At 38.9% G+C, this 18222-nt stretch overlaps 2 long non-coding RNA genes across 4 annotated transcripts in view; one reads left to right on the forward strand and one right to left on the reverse strand.

The window, feature by feature from the left end:
- Window positions 1–18222, forward strand: part of LOC144302255 (uncharacterized) — a 34185-nt gene that overhangs the window by 12259 nt on the left and 3704 nt on the right. Inside the window, exons 3-4 of one of the 3 annotated variants that reach the window (XR_013369094.1) lie at window positions 620–724; window positions 10437–10619. The exons of 1 other annotated variant lie outside the window; for it this stretch is intronic. This is a non-coding gene — a long non-coding RNA (uncharacterized LOC144302255). Of the gene's footprint in view, window positions 1–619; window positions 725–10436; window positions 10620–18222 lie in introns of those variants that run through there. One more of the 3 variants, XR_013369093.1, reaches the window with a different exon arrangement.
- Window positions 305–13701, reverse strand: LOC144302256 (uncharacterized). The gene is made up of 3 exons (XR_013369096.1): window positions 13546–13701; window positions 10830–10988; window positions 305–712 (listed from the first exon to the last, which is right to left on the reverse strand). It is a non-coding gene; the product is annotated as an uncharacterized LOC144302256 (long non-coding RNA).

Below are 18222 nucleotides of genomic sequence, written 5' to 3' on the forward strand. Positions count from 1 at the left end.
GATGTTTCTAGTGAATCATTCCACCAATTAGGCTAAAATATTAAAAGACAAGTAACTTGAGAAGGAAACTCGCATTTCTATAGCACTTTGCAGCAGATGTATCCTATTTACTGCTTTATTTTATTGCTTAATGACTGGATCTGAAGTAATTGCACCATTTGACAGATATTTATTTGTAAAATGTGATTCATTCAGTCAGACACTTTTAGAATGATTTTCATGCCAAGTGTTAAAATTGTGTAGGCTTGAGTAGCTCTTTCAAAAGATGCAAACACGCATGTAAATTCCATGCATCAAGCACATCTACTTTCGGCCCTTTTTATTATAGAAATATTCCAGTTGACAAAGAGTGCTAGTGAATAGACGGCAGGGACTTCTGGACTTTAATCAACCGCAATCACTGGCAGAGTTCAGAATTAATTTCCTAACCATGAATCACCTGCAGACAATGAATCACGTTCTAGAGAATTTTGCCAAGCAAAACAAGCCATCATGCCCTGTACAACTTTTGAGGACAGGGCCATGGAAACTCATTTGACTAGCATAGTTGAAATAATGAAAAGAAAAGAATATCGAGAATAGTGGAACAAGCTTTCAAATAGTGTCTGGTGACTTTCAGCTTCACAAAGACAGGGGAATCAAGAGTTGAGCATGAAAACACTCTCCGAAATGGTCTACCCATTGGTTGGATTCCGTTCTTAAATTCTTGTTCCTGAGAATCAAGGTAAAGAATTTTGTTAATACTTTTTTGGCTCCGAAACATTCTACACATCACAAACGCTAGAACATTTCCACCCATTCTTTAACCAAAGTATTAGAAACTTTGTCTTTAATTTCTTGTCCATACACTCTGTGAAAGGAGAGGAACAAGGAGAATTAAATATACAGATAACACAGATTAAAAAAAAAAAAACACTTTTGAATGAAATAGCCTAAGTTCTTGGTGTGATTGCCTCAATTTTCCATTTTCTCTTCCAGATAGGAAAACAAAGAAATCTATGATCTTTATTTGTTTCTGGACATTATTTAAAAACTGAGATAAATTTGACTTGAAAGACATGCAGCAAAATATTTAGCATCTTACATAATATTGTTAAAATAGAATTAATCATATAAAAGGGAATATTATCATTGTCAAATTTAGGCCAAGTTAATTTCAAACTCCATCAACAAGTAAACAACATACAAGAGTAAAAAATAAAATGACCAACACAAGATATTTGACATGTATGCCGTTGCAAAGAAATCATGCATGCCGTGGCAAAGAGTGCAAAGAATAAACAGAAATTCTTATCTAGAAAGAATAATGAATTATAAAAATTTGTGAGCACATTAGACAAATATCAAAACCTCAAAGACTAGATGATATCCATGTTGATAAACTGGCTTGAGGCTTTTTTATTGATTAATAGATCATCGCCATCAAATAAGTTTGCCTTTATCGATTCATCCAAATTTGGCATATGAGAAAAAAAAGCAGGACTCATGTCATATGGCACAGAATGAAATAATTTTCCAGATGGGCAATCAATATTTCATTTTAGACCATGAAAACAGGTAAATCGAACTATAAAGTATCCATTGTCAGCCACTTGCCAGGTGAATGGAACACATTAACCATTATTATTATTAAGTGAAGCTAGCTGGAATTTTCATCTTTGACTTGTATACCACTCTGTTTTTCACAGTGTGTTGCCTGCAGACCTTCTAATCATTCCCTCTCGCTTACTGATTGCCTTGGCACCCGGGCTTGCAATTCTCTTCCTTTGCAAGGGTTCTGTTATCATTCTGAGTGCCTGGAAAGACATGTGTTCAACCCAAAGAAACCCTGAGCTCTCTGCATGTTGGCCTCACCTCCAGTGACTTCCTTTCCTGTGCAGTGCCCTCAGGTGCCCATCACCACATTGTAAAGCTGGAGCCTTAATCTTTACCTGAAGCTACTCTATCTCCTAAATTGAAAATTTGGACCATATTTAATTATTTGACCCAGAACTCTTATTTTCTGACTGTTGCTTAATTATTTCTGATACTTTCATCTTTAGTCTCATTAGAAATAGTGATGAGAGCCCTCTTGGTACCTTATATTGTTCTAGACATTAGATTTCCTGGAGTAAAGTGAGAAGTCAAAGATGTCTCCTGTCATGAAGCTTACATTCAAAGCCCTTAACCCTCTCTTGATCCGCTTTCCCATATCCTTTCCTACACAGCTTAAATCCCATGACCCATCATTTCAACTCCTCTGTTTTTAACATCCTAAATTCTTTGCTCATTGTTGTTCCATCATCTACTGGCAGAAGCCCAAGCCTAGAAAACTCCAACCACCGCCCTTCCCAGCATATCCACCTCGGGGGCTGACCAGAAGTTGGAAGAAATCACATAACTGCAAATTCCATAATAAATTCATGATCTCCCCAACAGCAAGGGGGCCCTCACCACTTCCAAGAAATCCCTTTTTGTATGTTTTCCTAGCTCTTTTTTTTTTTTTTAGATCCCTTGGTACTTATTTTATTTTATTTTATTTATTTATTTATTTATTTATTTATTTATTTATTTATTTATTTTTAATTTTAAACAAACAAGCAAGCTTACTAATGTTGGCATCCAGGGTGAGCACTTTCAAATAAACCCCTTAACCAACTCTAAATTCATGTTGTGACTAAAAAATCATGGTGATCATTATCAATGCAGGATGTCTGAGAGCATATTCTTTAATCAGCCAGGTCAGAGACTGAAGCAAGTAGAAATGTTCTGGCTTTCACTGGGGTGGAGCAAATGATTTGATTTGCCTTGGTTTTAACCATTTTGTTGGGCTTAACTTTAAAATTCAGCTTGCAGTCAGCAAGAACACTTAAAGCAGGAAGATTCCAAATGTCATGCACACACACACACACACACACACACACAAAACAAACAAACAAACAAACAAAAAAACATGTAAGATCTCAGAGCCACTTGACCAGCAGTTGTAGCACAGGGCGATGAAGGGTGCTCCAAAACTTAATGGGGTCTCAGGCAGTTATTTGACATTTTGCAGGCTTGGTGTTCAGTAAATAGATTAGTTTAACAGGGTTGTTGTGAAAATTGAATGGGAAAGTATGTGTAAAGATTAGCATACTACCTGACCCCTCCTAAGAACTCAGAAAATATTAGCAATTAGTTGCTGATCCCACTTCCATCTCTAATTATGGCTCCATCCCTCTCCTCCTTGACACACCAGATTTCTTTAAAATCCTGCCAGCATTTATAATCTCCATTCCCTCATCTCTCTGCCATCTATTCATACTACTACTCCTCTGAATCTGTTCTCACTGAGGTCATCAGTGGCCTCCTTGACAGTAAATCCCCAAATTCTACTGCATGGTTTTATTTTGTTGACCTGTTGGTGTCACTTGACACTAGTGACCACTCTCCTTTTTGAAACATTCTTTCTCAAGCTTTTATGAAGAGATACACCCCATTGATGTCCTCCTGTATTATGTTACACTTGATCACCCTCCTTTTCAGGATTGAAGTCTATCTACTTTTTCAATGTTGGTGTTCTGTAAGGTTCTATCATAGAGTGTTTCTTTTCTTACTCTACAATTTTCCCTTGTATATCTATACTCTCACAGGATTCCCATCTCTATCTTTTAAGGTAAAGGCTAAGCTACTGGGGGGAAAAAAGAGTGGCCTAAAAAATTAGATTTATCTCTCTCTCCTAAGAGTCAAGATGGACAAGGTCCAGGATGGCAGCAGCTTTGCTCTGCGTGATCACTTAGAGACCCAGCTTCTCTTATTCTGCTCCTTTGCATCCCTACCCCATCTGTATAGCCATTGTCTGCTATTTGAAGCTAGGTGTTTGTAAGCTTCAGGTCTTCAGAAAGGTCAGGGACAGAGACTATTCTTTAAACAAATGGCCTGAAGTTGCATACATTGCATCTGTTCACATTCCACTGGTAAGAAAGTAGTCAAATGACCACACAGCTCCCTGGTGAAAACATGGATTCTAGTTGTGCATAACATCAGAGAAAACAGGGGGTGGGAGGATGGATTTTAGTAGACAACTAGAAGTCTCCACCACCCTCTAAGCCAATAACTAAAAATTCTGTGTCTTCAGATGCATTTGCTTAGCTTCGGACTCAAACATCTAACTGCTTACTGGCCAGTTCCACTTCATATTCCTTCTTACATCTTAGATTCGGTAGGTTCCAAACAGAATTTATAATATTCCACATCTCATGATCCCCAAACTCCATTTCAGTGAAAACCACTCCTTCTTTCTTGTTTCCTATCATAGCTGTAGAAACACCGTGATATTTATCACCATAGTCATGGTTGTTTATCATCCTTCATTCTGCCTTTATCCCTCTTGATGTCCCCCCATATCAAATCTAATCCCGTGGCTTAGTGATGCTTTTTAAATATCTCTATCCTCAGGTCACTACCCTTTTACTACCTTTATTATGTCTCCAGCCTCCATTATCATCCGATTTAAATTTACAAATATTCTTTATTTTCTGAATAGATTTGATTCTTCAGTCTAGACAGCAAGAGCTTAGATAGGAATGACACTCGGTTATCTGACTCTGTCTGGTACAGTGATTAGCAAAAGTTTGGAGAGTGGAAATTTATCTAAAAATTTATCTGAGTCTCACACCTGAGAGCTCCACTCATGAGAATGTGGATAGCATGGAATTCCTGCATTCTCCACGTGAAGTCCAAGTGATCTAAAATATAGATTTACTCTTACCACATGTGTAAGTTTTCACCTGCTTCCCATCGACATTAGAAAAAAAAAATCCGGGATCCCTGGGTGGCGCAGCGGTTTGGCGCCTGCCTTTGGCCCAGGGCGTGATCCTGGAGATCCGGGATCGAATCCCACATCAGGCTGCCGGTGCATGGAGCCTGCTTCTCCCTCTGCCTATGTCTCTGCCTCTCTCTCTCTCTGTGACTATCATAAATAAATAAAAAAATTTAAAAAAAAATCCAAATTCCTAGCATGGCTTAGAAGTCTTACATCTTGGATTTTTACTTAATCTTGCCACTCCCCATGCTGAATTTTTGACTCCAGGCACACATCATCTCTTTTGGTTCCTTGCATGCATCATCTCTCCTGTGTCTTGAAGCTTTGCATATGGCATCCTATTTGATTGAAACTCTCTTCCTTACCCTCTGACCCTTTATAATGTCTTCCCGGGAGTCATGGGACCCTCTCTTGCTGATGGGATTAGGTGCCTTCTGCTATTTGCCCCTTTAGCACCTGGAATTTACCCTCTATTACACTTACAAAACTTTGTTATAATTGCTTTTTACATCATCTATTTCCTCATTAAAAAATGTCAGCTCGGTGATGACAGAAACCACTCTGTTCACTATTGCATCTGTAGAATTTGGGTACAGTTTAGAATGTGCTATTAAATACTCATTTAATATTTGTATATATGCATAGTTTGGAATGAGAGTAAAAGTACTACAAAAGCATTTAGTGGCAATTCAGAGTTCTTGGTACAATTATAATTAGGGTGAATAGATTAAAGTTATTCACTAGAGCACATTTTTCTTTAGAAAAATAATTTAATAACACTTTAAGAGTAATGAACTAAAATTAATGATGCCAGGCTACTGACATGGAAATGTCAGTCTGCCTGAATTCTTGTTTCCCTCCCTTGACTGATTCTTCCTTCTTGCACAGCCCACATAGATAGAGTTCTTGCTTTTGCCCCTCAGTCTGGCTCCTTGAGGTTTACTAGGTGAGAGACACAAGGAGGTGGTGAGCACAGAGACACTAGCCTATCAGCTGGTCTGACTTTTCATTCTAATTCAAACCTCCCTCTTGAGCACCTGTCCTAGGAAACTGGACTCAGCTATGGTGGCAATAGATTGCGAAGTGTGTCCCCAGTGACTAGTGATAATAAAATACCAGTGCTTACTAGTGTTTTTGCTTGTTTGTTAACTAAAGCAAACTCAGTGCCATCTGGATTATAACATCATTCTTTCCGTTTTCTTATCATTTCATTTTTCATTCTGGTGATTTTTTGTTTTTTGGATTTTTTTTAATTTTAAAAAATTTTACTTAATCCTTTGGGAGAAAGAGCATGGGCAGGGAGAGAGGCAGAGGGAGAAGGAGAAGCAGACTCCCCACTGAGCAGGAAGCTCCATCCTAGGACACAGAGATCATGACCTGAGCCGAAGGCAGAGGCTTAACCATCTGAGCCACCTAGGTGCCCCATTTTCTTGTGTTTTTGTTTTAAGTGGAAAAGAAATGACACAGTCTATGTCAGAGCTGACATTAAGAGTTGGTTATGCATGTGATCGATCATCTAGTTACCTGGTTTTAAAAATGGATGTAGAGGTGGTTTTCCCTTTCATGTAAAGAAGGGCACATTTATACAGAGAATGTGGAATCACCAAGTAGTAGTTAATCAAGAGTGAGTCAAATTTAACACTGCTAAGCTAGCTGGGGGCAAAAGGGAGACTGTAGCCTAAGACAAAAATCTCAGGACTGAGCAAAGCAAAGGGTGGTGTTGTTAGAAGAGAAGGATGGAGTTGTTTTTCTGAAAGCCTGTGCATCCCAAGGAGCTGTATTTAACAGCTCCAGTTAGGATGAAGCAGCAATTCCACCAGTGGCTTCCAGCACATAAAAGTTCCAGGTAAGCATCAGTTACCTACAAGAAGAGATATGGATGTTGTCTTCATGCCCCACCCCCCTCCCAGGTATAGTGATAGATTTTTGGCAAAGACGTTTAGGGGCTTGTCTGCCCACGTATCCGTAACATACTAGGCTTTTAAAATTTTATTTCTAAAACTAATCACAGTTATATTTCAAATGACATTTAGTCTTACATTCAACTGGTGTAATGTTGTTATATCTAACTTTTAATTTCAGGTCTCTAGACTTAAATTAATTTAGTGGACAATTTATGTCCTAAGAGAAAAAGTCCCATTGCAAAGTGGAATTTACACAAAGTGAGACACTAGGCTCCAAAAAGCAACTATCTCAAGGACCCCTGCCAACACAGCATGTGTGCATCTAAGGGAAAGGGGAAAAAGAAACATCCCTCCTTCATGGTCCCTCTACCAGCAGCTCCACAGAAGCCTCATGGTTTACCTTGACCTATTCTAGCTCCTGATCCTGCCAGACATCCCTGTGGTTTTACACTTGGAAACATCTGGGACACGGTCAGGGAAAGCTGGTCCTGTTCTAGGACGCAAAAGTGTGTGGACTGATAAGTGTGTGGACTGACTCCTCTAAAGATTTGATGGGGAGTATTCTCAATAGTTATGCATTAACACGATCAGGTCCTGCAGACCCAAACACAGACACAGACCCTTTCTTAATTGCCATCTTCTTCCCTTCGGTTCATTTGCTGTGTTGGTCATTGTTCTTGTTGTTCTTACTTGTTTTGTTCATTTGAAAAGTTAATGCTTTAAAAAAATACATTAACAAATTATGTACGCTTGAGGAAAAACTTCAGAGGACCTTGCGTAATGTCTGAAAGAGCTGTGAGTCTCATTGTTTCTAAAAACTTAAGCCTCACACTTGCCCTCCATGAAGCATCTCTAGTCCTTGAAGACATCAATCAACTTTTCTCATGTTCCTTCACCTTTTGCTCAAATTACGTGTGAAACTACGGCATTGTAGAACTGGCTACTCCCCAGTGAATCCCAAGCTGTCCTAAAGATCATTTTCCACCACCCTGAAGGTTTAACTACAACTACATTTAATTGGCACTGGTGGGCAATTCATCGGGGGCGCTGCAGTGTGACTGCTCAGGAAATGTCTGCCTGCCGTAATGCTGGCAAGCTTATTCCTATAAAGTCTCATAAGATCACTTGTCGAAACATTTTGTGCTGCAATGTTGATGATATGCCCGGTTCAATCAATCAATCAACAAATATTTACGTTAAGTGCCTGTTCTATCACCACCGCTAGCCTGACATTCCCTCACCCCCCGCCTATTTGCCATGGTGCCCACGTGAATGGTGTAAAGGCAAGGGTCAGGGTGATCTTTCTCTGACCCCAGTGGATGCATGCTGTTGTTTCTAGCCCTTCTCAAGTGGAAAAATCAATTAATTCACCAACAACTATTTATTGCCATCTACCATGTGCCCACAGTCATTAGTAGACTTAGATGCCCTCTAGTATGGCGAAACTCTCAAGCTGGGGTCACTCTCTGCTTCTCTCCTTCCTCCCCCTTTTCAATAACAGTTTGTCATAGTAGCTCCTAACATTTGTATAGAATTGTGTCATTCACAAAGTATTTTTATTCTTAACCTTACTGACAGTACTGAGAGGGGGGCTGTTTTTTCCTCTTTTACAGCTGAAGAACCAAGAGACTTGGGTTTGTCTAAAGTCACAGTCAGTAGAGAACAAGGGAGCGTTCCCTGACTCCAGGGTGACTATCCCCAGGCCCCCATTTCTCTCTGCTACATATAAAGCATAATAAGTGCGGGAGTTTGGGAATAAGATTAATAATAAGATGAATAAAATAGGTGGTTTTTTTAAGATTTATTTATTTATTTGAGAGAAAGAGACCATAAGCAGAAGGGAATCCATGAGCAGATTCCTCAGAGCATGGAGCCCATCGGGAGGTTCTATTCCACAACCCTGAGATCACAACCTGAGCGGAAACAAAGGGTTAGATGCTGAACCTACTGCACTACCCAGGCACCCTGCAAAAAAATAATTTTTAACTTCAGAAATGTAATATCAGAGTAACCCAGGGATTTCTGTCTCATTGTAAAATAGAACTAAGAGGCTGTACATTTCAGAACACCTGCTTCATACCCAGATAGAGATGACTCCTAGTCTTTGGAGTCTTCCAACATTGACCGGCCTCATAAGAGTCCCACTGGCATGCTTCTATCTGGAGACTGATTCAAAGTATATTTCTCAGAGCCATGCTTCTCAATAGCTGCTTGTCTAGCTGTATCTAAATGCAACACCCATTTCTTCACCTCTTCCTGACCTGACTCTACAATCCACTGTGGTGTGGCTCTTGGCCTTGACCTATCATTCCAGTCAAACAGTTTGCAGTAAGGTCATGATTGACCTTCACATCACAAGTCAAAGACACCTTTTCTCTATCGTCAATGTGTGGAAAAGCACAACGGCATAATGGCAAACAAAGTAGGGAACCCTGGTGTGACCACTAACTTCGACTATTTACTAGTTGTGTGATCTCAAGCAAGAGACTTCACCTCTCTGTGTTTCACTTTCTTTCTCCATAAAATGGGGATAATAATAGTATCTACATCATAGTACAGGTGTAAGGCCTCAAGGAGTTAATATCTGCAAAACCTGGAGAAAATGTCTGACACATCTGAAAGGCAGCAGATGTTAGCTGTTATTGTTTATTGTTACCTAAGCTGTTTGGTACATTAACCATTTGTTTTCTTCATTAGTCCTAATCTTCCTTTGATCTCCGTGGCACCATGTTCCCATGATTTTACTCAATGCCCTCCAATAATTTTTCTCACTTGTCTATGCAGAGTCTCTCTTTTATTTTTTAACTTAACAAATAGATGTTTAAGTTCTTCAGGTTTCACTTACCCTATCCATCCTTTTTATTAGTTTTCTATCCTCGGAAATCTCCTCAAATTCACACATTAGATACCAAGTTCACTCAAATATGTATTTTCATGACAGATGCCCCAATGGATTGTCAATTGACATATCCACCCACCTTCCCACCATCTCTGCTTGTATATCTCACACAAGACCTAAACTCAGTGTTTCTCCCCCAGTTGGTCACCTTCTGGCATTCTGTTATTAATAAATATAACCAGGAGTCAGTGTGTTGTTGAAGCTAGACTCCAAGGAATGATCCAGAAGACTTCTGTCACCCTCACCTCTAATAGCCAATCCATTACTAGGCCTTGAAGATCATACCTCCCATATCCTCTGATGCAGGTATTCCTCACAGCCCATCAATACCCCTGTTATCTCTACCTGGACTATGGCAATAGCTTTCAAAGTGCCGTCTTCTCATCTCTCTGATCCCTGTCTCTCCACTCTCTGCTCATCAAGAATCTTTTCAAAGACTAGGAAATCCTAACATTATCTGCCTAGAGCATCTTGATGTCTTTCTTAAACTTTTGTAATAAAGACAAACTTACGCCTTCACTGAGTCCACAAAATCATACCCCAACAGCTTTAAATCTTTTCACCTTTCCTCTTGTTTTCTTACTGTCAAGTCATTGCTTATTATTTCATTTCATTAACATTTTCTTTTCCTCCTCCTCACTGCAGGACCTTTGCACACACTGGTCCTTCTGCTTTTTCTCTCCTCTTTGCCTCATTAGTTCTTATTCATCTTGACATCTTGGTTGTATCATCACATCCCCAAAGAAACCTCATCTAATCCTCCTGACCTCCTGTCCATATTTCTTTGCTTTGTATAATTTACCATGCTTGTAGTTTTACATTCTTTCACGGATTACATGTTTCATTACAGTAAACTGCAAACTAGGAGACTATGTCTTTGGGGAAGGCGGTTACTGTTTGTATTCCTAGCACCTGTCATGGAGATGCTGCTCCAGTATACACTGGTTGAAGTCACTAGCTCTGGATGCTCTGAGTCCATCTCTGTTTCTATACCATCACGTCTGGAATAGCATGGACCTCAATTTACAGAAGAATTAGCCACATGAATACAGAAATACCTCAGAAACACTGGAAGTTTAATTCCAGACCACCACAATAAAGCAGATATTGTGATAAAATGAGTCAAATGAATTTTTTTGGTTTCCTAGTACATAAAAAAGTTACATTTAAACTATACATTAAGTTATGTTTAAACTATCTATTAATTATATAATAGCATTAAGTCTAAAAACAGTGGACATACCTTAATTTAAAAACGCTTTATTGCTAAAAAAAATTCTATCAATCATCTAAGTTTTCAGTGAGTCATATTCTTTTTGCTGGTGGAGTGTTTTGCTTTGTCGATTGCAGACAACTGGCCAGGGTGGTGGTTGCTGAAAGCTGGCAGGGCTCTGGCCATTTCCTAAGATAAAACAACAATGAAGTTTGCCAAATCAATTGACTCTTTCTTTCATGTACAATTTCTCTGCAACATGTGATGCTATTTGAGAGCATTTCATCTATAGTAGAACTTTCGAAATGAAAGTCAATCTTCTCAAACAAACCCTGCCACTGCTTTATCAACTAAGTGTATGTAATATTCTAAATAGTTGACTCTCATTTCTACAATCTTCACAGCATCTTCACCAAGAGTAGCTTCTGTCTCAAGAAACTGCTTTCTCATCTACAAGAAGCAGTTTCTCATCCTTTCAGGTTTTATCATGAGATCGCAACAATTCGGTCACATCTTCAGGCTTCCACCTCTAACTCTCTCTAGCTATTTTCAGCATATCTGTAGTAACTTCCTCCACAGAAGTCTTGAGCCCCTCAAAGTCATCCATGAAGGTTAGTCAACTTCTTCCATGGGGCACCTGGGTGGCTCAGTTGGTTAAGCATCTGACTCTTGATTTTGGCTCAGGTCATGATCTCAGGGTCATGAGTTTGAGTCCCACATTGGGCTCTGTGCTCAGGGGGAGTCTGCTTGAAGATTCTCTCCCTCTAGCCCTCTTCTGATATTCTCTCTCTCTCTCTCTCTCTCTTTCAAATAAATAAATAAATAAATCCTAAAAAAAAAAAAAGAATCAACTTCTTCTAAACTGTCCATGTTTGTATTTTGAACTTTCCAAAAATCACAAAAGTTTTAATGGCATCTAGAATGGTGAATCCTTTCTAGATTTTCAGTTTACTTCCCTCAGATCCATCAGAGGTATCCCTGTCAATGACAGCTATAGTCTTATGAAATGTATTTCTTTAAAAGTGCTGACAGTCAAAATTAATCCTTGATACATGGGCTATAGAATGGATATTGTATTAGCGGGCATAAAAACAAGATTAATCTCATTGTACCTCTCCATCAAAGCACTTAGATGAACAGGTGCATTGTCAATGAGTGGTAATATTTTGAAAGGAACCTTTTTTCTGAGCAGTAGGTGTCAACAGCAGGCTTAAAATATTCAGTAAATCATGTTGTAAAGAGACATGCTGTCATTCAGGCTTTACGGTTGCATTTATAGAATATAGGCAGAGTTGACTTAGCATGATTCTGAAGCGCCCCATGATTTTCAGAATGGTCAGTGTGCAGTGGCTTCAACTGAAAGTCCCCAGCTGCACTAGCTCCTAGTAAGAGAGGCAGCCTGTCCTTTGAAGCTTTGAAGCCAGGCTTTGACTTCTTTCTACCTATGAAAGCTGTAGATAGCATCTCCTTCCAATATAAGGCTGTTTCGTCTATACTGAAAATCTGTTTAGTGTGACCACCTTCATGAATTATGTGAGCTAGACCTTCTGGATCACTTGCTGAAGCTTCTGCAATCAGCACCTGCTGCTTCTCCTTGCACTTGTCTGTTACGGAGATGGCTTCTTCCCTTCAACCTCCTGCACCAATTTCTGTCAGTTGCCACCTTTTCTTCTGCAGCTTCCTCCCCTCTCTCAGCCTTCACAGAATTGAAGGGAGTTAAAGCCTTGCTCTGAATCAGGCTTTGACTTAAAAAGAATGTTGTGGCTGGTTGGATCTTCTGTCCAGACCACTCAGCCTCTCTCCATCTCAGCGATAAGGCTGTTTTGTTTTCTCATCATTTGTGTCTCCACTATGTAATTTCCTTTAAGAACTTTTCCTTTCTACTCACAGCTTGGCTGTTTGGTGCAAGGGCCTAGCTTTCAGCCAATCTCAGCTTTCGACATGCCTTCCTCACTGAGCACAATCATTTGTAGTTTTTGACTTAAAGGGAGAGACGTGTGACTTTTCCTTTCACTTGAATGCTTAGAGACCATTGTAGGGTTATTAGCTGATCTAATTTCAATATGGTTGTGTCTCAGGGAGTAGGGAGGTGGAGCAGAAGGAGAGAAATGGGGGAACGGCCAGTTGGTGGAGCAGTTGGAACACACACAGCATTACAGATAGAGTCTGCTATCTTGTACCGGCCTAGTTCATGGCACCCCAAAACAATTATAATCGTAGCATTAAAGATCACTGATCGCGGATCACCAGAACAAATATAATAATAATGGGAAAGTCAGAAACATTGGAAAATCACCAAAATGTGACAGAGACACAAGGTAAGCAAATGCTGTGGGGAGGAAAAATACTGTCCAAAGACTAGTCAGATGCAAGGTTGGCACAAATCTTCAATTTGTAAAACAAACAAACAAAAACACGGTAATTGTGAAGTTCAATAAAATGAGGTATGCATATATATATATATATATATATATATATATATATATGCTAATTATGGCAGAGTAGCTACTGATCTCACTTGAAACCTGCCATGTTTGAATAGATGTGGTCATAGGAATGGGAGAGGAATGGAGTGGACAACATCATAACTTGCTGACGATGCTCTGGCCTGGGCTACTAAGCCAGTTTGATTCATCTTGTCTCCTGAAGCCTGCTGATGCTGCCATTTCTGGGCCCTGTCTACCCACGTGCAGTATCACATGGCCAAAGTGTAACGGAATAATGTTCATGCTTAGCTGTGTCTTACCTGTGCTCCAGTGTTCAGCCAGCCGTGAATTATTTTTTCCCACAAAAAGACTGGTTTATATTATAATGACTGAAGTTAGAACCTCCTAATATTCCCAAGCCACGGTAAGGGAAGGAGCTGGGAATTGCATTATTTTACTTTCAGAATGGCCAGAACTATTTCAATCTGTAGCCTTTTGATGACTTCATAGATGAATCACAATGCGGTTGCTTTCACTGAAATAAAAAGAAGGAATTTGCAGGCCTTTCCTATTCTGTAACCCCATCTCAGCAAGTAGTCCGTAATAAAATGAAGAATTATTCTGTGACCTCGATATTCAAGTGTCAGAGACTCTACATTTGTTACACAGACAAAATTCGATGATTCTGCTTGATAAAAAAAAAAAATTATTAACATTATAGGATCTGTTAAGAAAAAAAAAATCTGGACAGTTCATTTGAATGGCCACAAGAGAGCAGTAAGAAATTAAAGCTTAGGAAGATGACTCATAGTCATTCTTTATGTATTAGGAAGAAGTGAAACACAGAGCTAGTTTTATGCGTTCTCAAGTTTGGAAATACGGCTCAGAATCTCTCATTTCTTAGGAAGGACAGTATACATAGCATTGGTAAGATAACTAAAAAGAGCCTGGGATTAAGGCATTTACGAATCTCAAGTTTATATCTGAAAAATAAAAGAAAATAAGTACTTTGGACAAAGGCACATCTTGACCAGTCATCTGGCCCATCCTTTTGCAATATGCAAGCCAAACAAAAAGGTGTGAAACCCACTTGCAAAGTCCCATGAAGGAAGATCTTGACATCCTGCTCTAGAATCTGGCCAACACTTTAAAATGTTAACTATTAGGAAATATATTTTTGTGTGCAATCCAACTCTCTCATGTTGCAATTTAGCTACTATTTCAAATAATATTTTGGATACCCTGGATCTCTCCCTAAGGCCCATCCTATTTCTTGATGTTCCCCCACCCTTCTTTCCCCATACAAACTTGTGCCATTTTTTACTTGAGATTCCAGATGCTGTGAGCTGCTAAAATGAATTTAAAAATAATTAATTTACAAAATGACCAGCAATAGCCCCAATATGCAAGACACTATGAAGAATCAGGTTGAAAAAAAGATGAATGGCCAGTGGAAAAATAGACAAAGGGCATGAATAGGCAATTCACAGAAGCAGGATCTCACCCAACAAACATATGAAAAAGTTGTTCATGCTTAACAGTAAACAAATGAAAATTAAAGTGGGGTACTTTTCTATTACTAGATAAGCACAGATTAAAAAGAATTATAATGTCCAGTGTTCACAAGAGAGAGAAGCCACTTCCAAACACTAGGAACAACTCTCATGAGGGCAGTTTGAAAATATATACCAAAAACTTTTTGAAATATGAATTTCCTTTGACCTAGAAATTTCACTATTAGGAATTAATCCTATGAAAACAGACAATACAATTATAGGTTTTAATAGCAAAAAAAAGAAAGAAAGAAAGAAAGAAAGAAAGAAAGAAAGAAAGAAAGAAAGAAAACTTAAATTGTTTAAAAAGGAAAATTGTTTTAATAAATTCGAGTATATCCATACAAATGGACTATCATGTAAATCATTAAATATAATACAAATAAAAATGAATGATTACTGGTGTTGAAAGCCTATGGTGTATTTTAAGTTAAAATGAGATTGAAACATCATAGCATGATTTCATTTTGGAGCAAGCTGGGAACGACTACACAATGTCTGGATGATAAGCACCAGAAAACAATTATCTCCGAGTAATGGGCTCATAGCTGATGTTTTCTTACTTCTATAGAACTTTCCTATAGAGTCTGCATGTGTGTCTGTTTGCTTTTAATCTATGAACACACGTTACTTATAAATCAGTAAAAAACAAAATAGCAAAAGCTACTATTATTGGCAAAAAAAATCCTTAGAAAAACTTGGAGGTTGTTTTAGTGAATTTGTAAGAAGTTTGAAGTTTACTCTTCACATAGCAAGTTGCAGTGAAAACAGTGTAAGAAAACGTGATCTAGGTTATCTACATTACCTTAATAATAGGAAAGAAAAATACATAACAACAAGCTACCAGAGTATATGCAGGTTGTGTCTGTATGCTGCTAATATAACTGGGTGAAAGTTTAAAAAAAATTTAAAAACATTCCAATGATTGACTTCATAACATAAATAACCTTGCTTTTAGAGAGAGATCCTTCTTACCTCTTTTTCCCATGAACAAGCCAGTAACCTGACATCCAAATCATTTTTTCTGGATATCCTAAGATACACTAATTCATATTCTCATTATTGATTTTTCAGACACATATTTAACCTACAATTAATACAATGAGATATCTTTTAAAAGGGTTTTTTGTTTCTTGTTTTCTGAATGTGGCCTCTGTACAGCTGAAGGTCTCCTATGTAGTGGTAGCTTTCCCGTTACAGCAGACCTGGAGAAGAATACTGTGTCTCCTACTCTAAGCTACTAGCAATTCTTTGTTTTTGACCCTGTTCAAATGGCCTCCATGATTTTTAAAATTATCAGCTATTGACTGTCTCCTATGAACCTAGTACTAGATCAGACCTCAAAACAAACTTCAAAATAAATAGTATTCTCAAAAGATGGAAACAGGCTCACCGAGGCTCAGTGCACTGTCCTGAATGGTGTAGAGGAATTAGGGGAGTAAATAAACCCCTGCGCTCTCTAAGCCCCACAGTGCGGCATCTTTTTATTCTTCCTTTTTCTTTTTCTTTCTTTTTTTTTTTTTTCTTAGCATGGAAGAAGCCCTTTTCCCCAATTGCTTGTTTATTTCTTCACAGTGTTTCCTGAACCCTTCCAGATGAAAAGAAAAAAAAATCCACAAGATGCCTTTGAAAATTAACATTTCAAGGCTTTGTCATTTTCTCCCTGCCTATACTTGGAACTGAGAGTTGGGCTGTGGTAGTGGGAGCAAGGCAAAGCAGCTGGGGGCAGGGGTGTGGGGGTGTGGGGGGGGAGTCCTCTCCCAGCTTACCACCAGTGGCCTAAATCTCTCTGAGTAATTGCCCATTAGTTGTACTTTATGGTTTTCATTGGTGAAATCAGAACAGGCGTCGTTGCCACCCTTGTTGGTCTGCTATGACTCCACCTCCCCTTAAAAGTGCATTTTATCCTTCCTAGAAAAAGGGAAAAAGATGTGTCATGGAGATGTAAAAGCAGAAAAGGAAGTTAAGTGCCTCTGTTTTATCCATCACATCTGAAAATAAGTCTTTAGCAGCCAATCAAATTGTGTTTGATAGCCAGAGCTTTTAAATATCTTCAGGGGTGTGGCTCATGGAATGGTTCAGAAGCAAGGCATTGCCATAAATGATGAGTATATGCACTGGTCATTTCCGGTCTTCCTTCCGGCTGCCTTTGAAAAGGAATTGCCTCGCCCTGGCCTGGCCTTTGCTCTGGTTGGTGAAGAGGTTTCTTGAAGTTCTGAGATTTCCTGATTCTTATCACAGTCTCTCCCCATCCCCTTTCTTTCCTATTCCCCAAATACCACTCTCTTTCCATTCCCAGGGCTTGCTTTTGTTTGTGGATACTTTTAAATAATGCGTTGAAAACGAGAAAGTAAATTTGAACTTAAAAAAAAAAAAAAAAAAGCCAAAGGGAATCAAATAGCAAAAACATTCAAACAGCAAAGGGGCAGGAAGGTAGAGCAGGGAGGGGTGGGGGGGGCGGGAGGGGGGAGATTAGAAACACAGGTACTTCCTTTACTACTGGCTCACCAGGGCTTCTGGTGAGTCACCTAACATTAATCCTGTCTCAAAAAGGAGATGCAAGAACACTTCCTTAAAGAAATTCCATGTAAACAGATACAGTAATATGCAAAACCTCTTTGAAAGATGTTCCTATAAAAGCTCCAAGTATTATTTTTATCTTTCAGCTTGCTTACCCTTCACATTTCAGGAATCCTGGAAGTGTACAGTGTTGACATTAAAACAGGGAGAACGTTGTTACTAATTTTACTCTCTTTATGTTTAGAAAATGACTTTTTTTTTCTTTCTTTCTTTCTTTCTTTTTTTTTTTTTTAGCAGAGTTAAGAAGTTACATGGCAATATGAGGTTGCTCATCTTGGTTAAAATAAAATGTCAGATTGCAGTTCTACTAACAATCATAAAATCCCTAGCCTGTGTTGGGTGCTACTAGAAACTAAATGAATAAGAGTGATGGAAACTAAATGAATGTAGGACCCTGGCGAGAATCAAGACAAGTGTAGAAACAAGGGAATGAAAGCTAATGTGCCTCAAGTTAGTTGTGGTAGATTAAGACTCTGAAACCAGTCCCAAGCCTTTTCTGGTGAGTGGACTTAGATAAACTCAGTGATTGGTCTTTCATCCATCCACCCAACAACAAGGGTATTGGGTGGCTTTGCCGCACCAGGCAACCAGCCCACCGAAAATAAGATCAAGTCCCTTTTCTCCAGGAAGCACATGGTTCCTCTATAAGAAGACAAAAAATAAACTAGTAAGTCAATGAAGCAACTAGATAATATTAAAGTGTAGTGAGGGCTGTCCAAGAAATAAAATAGATGGTGGAGGGAGACTCCCTCAAAGAATTCTGTAGATCAGAGGCCCAGGAAGAGTCCTCTAAGTGACATGATGGGTCAGCTGAGATCTAAAGGCTGAATGAGGAGTCAGTAGTGTGATGAGGCAGAGAAAGCT

The sequence above is a fragment of the Canis aureus genome, chromosome 31 (assembly GCF_053574225.1).
Source record: "Canis aureus isolate CA01 chromosome 31, VMU_Caureus_v.1.0, whole genome shotgun sequence".
NCBI lineage: Eukaryota > Metazoa > Chordata > Mammalia > Carnivora > Canidae > Canis > Canis aureus.